We start from the raw sequence: 5,296 nt of genomic DNA, 5'->3' as shown, positions 1-5,296 counted from the left end.
GATGCATGGGTGGCTGGTGGATGGCAGATGCATGGGTGGCTGGTGGATGGCAGATGCATGGGTGGCTGGTGGATGGCTGATGCATGGGTGGCTGGTGGATGGCAGATGCATGGGTGGATGGTGGATGGCTGATGCATGGGTGGATGGTGGTTGCATGATGCATGGGTGGCTGGTGGCTGCATGATGCTAGGTGGCTGGAGAGACAGGTATGTAGATGAACAGATGCATGAATGGATGAACTGGGAGGGGTCTCAGACAAGATAGAAAGGAGAAAGTGAGCTGAGCCCTGTCAGTCACCCCTCCCTCCCCCTGTGGATGCAGCCCGATCAGCTGCCTCATAGTCCTGCTTCTGCTCTTCCTCACTGATGGAACTATGCTAGAGCTGCCTGAGGTAAACCTTTCATCGCTCTTAAGCTGCTTCTTGTCAGATTTGCCACAGCAATGAGAAAAGGAATAGCACAGGCTCGCCAAACACTGAAGCAGGCTTAGCCTTCATTTCTTTTTTCTTTTCTTTTTTAGCTTTTTATTGATTCTTTGTGAGTTTAACATCATGTCCCCTCATATCTGCCCATCCCTTTTGCAGCCTTCCCCTCAAAATAAAACACACACACACACACACACACACACACACACACACACACACACAAATAAAAAGCATAGAAACCATCTCATCATGGAAGCTGTAGTGTGTCACAGTGTGTCCTACATTATTTTCCTGTGTCCACACATCTTCACTTGCGAATAGTCATGGCAATGCGTCAGCGGTCTGGTTTGAGGCTTCTGTGACACCATCAACATTGAACTCTCACTGGGCTTCCTCCTGGTTATTCTGTTGTTCCCCTATGTCACAGAGATCCTACAGCTTTGGATCAGCAGGACTGTCCCTTTTAGACATCCCAAACGTTCACAGTTGCTATAGATTTTGGAGTGGGCCAACTTGGAGCCCTGGATCCAGGCCTGAGTGGTAGGTGACCTAGTCAACTCTCCTTTATCCAGATCACCAGGGCAAATTCTCCAGCACTATTCGGGCTGGACCACCTAATACTGCCATCAGCAGGAAGCTGAGTCAGCTCTCCTGTTCCCCTGCCATGGGACCGGCTCACCCACACCCACGCCTCTAGAACCAGCTCCACTGTGCTGCCCAGTCATGGTGTGGGGCCCACTCTCCCAAGTGCTGCAGCCTTTGCGTGGGCTGGGCCAGCTCTCCCACTCTCACACCCTCAGGGCTGACTCATTTGAGCCGTTGGCATCAGGGCCAGCTCCATGTTTTGCACAGGTGAAGTGCAGGACCGGCTCTCCCAGGTGGTACAGCCAGTGAGGTCACAGGCTAACTCTCCTGCTCTCCTGACTGTTTCAGGTGGTGGGGCAGGGCGGGGTGTGTGTGAGGTGGCAGAGGATATCACTCCTGTACCTACAGTATCTAAGCCACCTCACTGGCAGATATGTGGTGGGCAGCTCTCCTTCACTCACACCCTTGGGGCCAGCTCACTCACCCATCCTGCACCCCACCCCTCCAGGACCAGCTCCGCTGTGCTGCCTGGATGAGGCACACTCTTCCAAGTGCTGCCACCAGTAAGAAGTGGGGCCAGCTCTCCAGAGTGCTCCAGCCAGTGAGGGGTGGGGCAGTTCTGCACGGCTCTTGGACATTTACAGATTTCGCGCTAGCTGCCTACAATAGGGCCATTCCCATGTTCTCTAGTGAGCCATGGGCATCACCACTGACTCCTGTCACTGTATAGCCATCAATAGCAGCTTGGGCTGGGATCTCACCATGGCTCCAGGTGGCAGGCTGGCCACTCACAACAGGCTGTTCCTCGCCACCCTCGAGTCTCCAGGTCCATCTCTCTCCACAATACTCACGCTGCTCCACTTCTTTCTCTCTCCCATAAATGCACACTGGGCATGCAACTGGCAGGCCCTGTGTGACACCATCTATCCAGGCACCATGATGTGGTGGCAAGCAGGCCCGAGATCAGGAGAGCAGGAACGTGGGTGGCATGGCAGTCTGCAGGTTTCTATCGTCCTCTTTCCTTGTTGCCCTGTGTGGTGGTAGGCAGGTTTCTGTGTGTCTATGTCCTGCCTGTGCTGTGGGCAGAGGCAGAGGGTAGATCTGTAGGTGTCTTTCCCCACCAGGCCTGTGTGGCATGGCAGACCGACTGGATTTGAATTGATTTGATTACTACGTGTTCTAGGCATAAGACAGCTGTGGCCACCAAGCCAGGCATCAGGATAGGATGGACAAAGGACTGCCATCTGCTCTGCCCCTGACTGACATAAGAACAGCGCCACCAACAATGTGTCCCTTTGCCCATTGCCAGGGGACTTAGCCTCCATTTCTATAAACCAAGCCTTCCTTGTAGAGAAGGGAGTTTGACATCAGGGACAGGTGACCATGCCAGAGGGTTGTAGCCACCCATGATCACCAGGGCCTGACCTCACTGGGTGCTAAGTTCAGACCTGAGAGCAGCAGGGGGACAGGGGTAATTTCATAGAGGCCTCTTCGACCACTCTGTTGCCTCAGCCTGCTTGCTTCTCCCCACCTGCCCCTTCACACCCTTCCTAGTTATGGATATGGGGGCACAGGCAATGCAGAGGCCTGGCGGTATGGGAGCGGGGCATCTTTGTGAGCCTCTCTCCCCTACACTCAGGCTTTCAGGGGTCCACATCCAGAGGTGAGCGTGCAGGGACTTGGTCCTGCAGGATTCAGTGTGCAGGAGCTGTGCCATACCAGAGGGCAGAGGTCGGCATTGGGGGAGGGGTCCCTGAGGGGTGGGGTTGGAAACTTCATAGTCTCATCTAGGATCCTCAGCTAGATGTGGGGTGGGAATGGGGCTTTGGCATTGCTCCCCAAATGAGGTTGGCTCCCTTCTAGGTTCTTCCCACAAAAAGAAACCTTGGATCTAAACCCCGTACCCCACATAGCTGCCTAACTCAGCCCGGACAACAAACCCAGCCCTTGCCAGGTGGCCAGATAAGTCTCTTTACTTTGGCCTATGAGCAGCCCTCCCCATCACCACCTAGGCTTGCTGGGCCTGGACCCTAGAGCTGAGCCTGCAGTTTGCTGGAAGTGAAATGGGGTCAGCTGGACGAGGACCAGGCCTGTGTGGGGCCCCTCCCATTGCCACCTGGGCCTGCTGGGCTCCAAAGCTGAACCTGCAGTGTCCTGGGGGTGGAAGTTAGCAGCTGGACAGGAGACTGGACATGTGAAAGACCTGACTCAATACCACAGAGCAGCCCTTCCTCAAGACACTCCCTTCTGCGCCCTAAGACCTCCAGTCCCTTTTTTTATTATTAATATTTATTTACTTACATCCTAAATGTTGTCCCCACTCCCAGTTGTCCAGGCCTCCAGGTCTTACTGCTACCCTTTCCCCAGGGGAAACTGCTTTCTCTAATGTTACCCTGGTCCTGTCCTGCTGCAGTTCTCTTAGAGTCAGTCCCATGTGCCCCACAGGTTTGAGGCTCCCTGGGGACACCTACAGGATCAGGATTTTGCTGCTGGAATGACCCAGGGGTCCCTCTGCTCTTCATGGCCCACAGGGAAGAGTAAGGAGATGTAACCACCTCACTTCTCAGGCCTGTGCGTACCTGAGACAACCCTGCCGTGCTTTAAGTGGGTGACGTAGGGGTCTAGTCCTAGCCCTGGGGGCTGTTCATTTCTGGAGGGGGAACTAGAGGAGGAAGTAGGGAGGTAGGTCCCTAACTTCAACCAATGACAGGGATAGCCCTTCCCGTCAGGCTTGGGAAGAACCCTTCATCCCTCAGCAGAAGTCAGATAGGTGGCCAGCATGGGAGCTGACAGAGGATTGGGTAGAGAAGCGAAGGAGGCTTGGAAGGACATGGGGGTCAGCAGGCCAAAGCAGGGTGGGGAGGAGGGTTGGAAGGGAGGGAGAAGACCTACCTGAGTGATGAGCTCCCCCCCCCCCCGGNGGGAAATAGCACAGGCAACAGCAGCAGCAGCCCTCACACCTCTCTGGGGGCAAGTCAAGCCCCTAGCTGAGGGTTTTTCCTTGGCTCTTGGGTCCATTCTCAGCTCTGGGGTTGGGGCTTCAGTCTACCCTGTCACTATCCGGGTCGGTAGGTGTAGAGTGTCAGGTCCTGGTTCCCTGGCATGCTCAGTAACCGAGGACTGTGGTACTCAGCCAACACGCTTGATCGGCTCAGCTAAGGGCTTGCCTGTGGTCAGGACTACCTGGTCACAGAGTCAGAGCCTAGCTGGAGCCAGGTCTGGTGAGCAGGAAGGATGGCTTGTGGAGGCCATAGACCTTCAGATCCCCCAGGGCTGGTTGTCTATCTATGGTTTGTCACCACCGTGACTACAACTCAAACAGCTGGTCAGAGGCACTGCCCACTGTTTGATGTTGTTCCCAGTTGAAAATGACAATTGGGCTAAGAGGCTGGGCAGTGGGGTAAGAAGGAGGCTGTGTTCTTGGCACAGAGGACGCAGCAGGTCAGGACCCAGGAGTAGGTTGCTTCCAGAGTCAGCAGGAACCTATAGGTTCCCGTAGGTGAGTAAGATAATGGCCAGGCGGGGGCGCCAGAGATGTGCAGGCTGCCACAGGGTCTGAGATTCCAATTGATGGATACTAGGTCTGGGCCTCCAGAGAAGCCGGAAGTTGTCATAAGGGTCTGGACCCTCCCGCCTCCCGTGACAGACCCAGAAGAGGCCTCTTAGACCTGGGACCAGGGAGAAGCAGGTCGAGGTGCTAGCAGTGACCTTGGAGAAGGGTCTATGGTTAAAGTGAGTTTTCTTCTGCTCCTCATCTTCTAGGGCAGTGGGCATCGTGGCCATCATGACATGGCACCCTTGTGGCCACGGAATACCCTTGGCAAAAGCCAGGAAGTACAAGGGGTTGTCCCTAGGTTGGATACGAAGTCCCTGGAATCCAGGACCAGGAACTGCCAGAAGAGTCAACTGGAATCTCCCTGGACTCCTGGGTGGAGTTCAGAATTGCAGTGTGCAGAGCGATTCACACTCACTACCCCTTGGCTTAAAGGGGGCGTTTCATGGGTCTTCTGTATGACCAGTGCTCATGCCAAGCCATGGGGCTCTGAAGGGGCCTTTTCAAGTAACCCTGTCTTGAGCTGGGGAAGGGAGCACTGGGAAGGGAGCACTGGGAAGGGAGCACTGGGAGGGAGCACTGGGAAGGGAGCACTGGGAAGGGAGCACTGGGAGGGAGCACTGGGAAGGGAGCACTGGGAGGGAGCACTGGGAAGGGAGCACTGGGAGGGGGCACTGGGAAGGGAGAACTGGGAAGGGAACACTGGGAGGGGGCACTGGGAAGGGAGCACTGGG

At 55.4% G+C, this 5,296-nt stretch overlaps 1 non-coding gene across 1 annotated transcript; it reads right to left on the bottom strand.

Moving 5' to 3' along the window:
• Window positions 1-2,179: 2,179 nt before the first annotated feature.
• Window positions 2,180-2,323, bottom strand: LOC115063711. Its single transcript, XR_003843593.1, has one exon. It is a non-coding gene; the product is annotated as a small nucleolar RNA SNORA48 (small nucleolar RNA).
• Window positions 2,324-5,296: the final 2,973 nt, after the last annotated feature.

Source organism: Mus pahari, chromosome 3 (genome assembly GCF_900095145.1).
Source record: "Mus pahari chromosome 3, PAHARI_EIJ_v1.1, whole genome shotgun sequence".
Taxonomy (NCBI): domain Eukaryota; kingdom Metazoa; phylum Chordata; class Mammalia; order Rodentia; family Muridae; genus Mus; species Mus pahari.
This window is presented reverse-complemented; position numbering and strand designations above follow the sequence as displayed.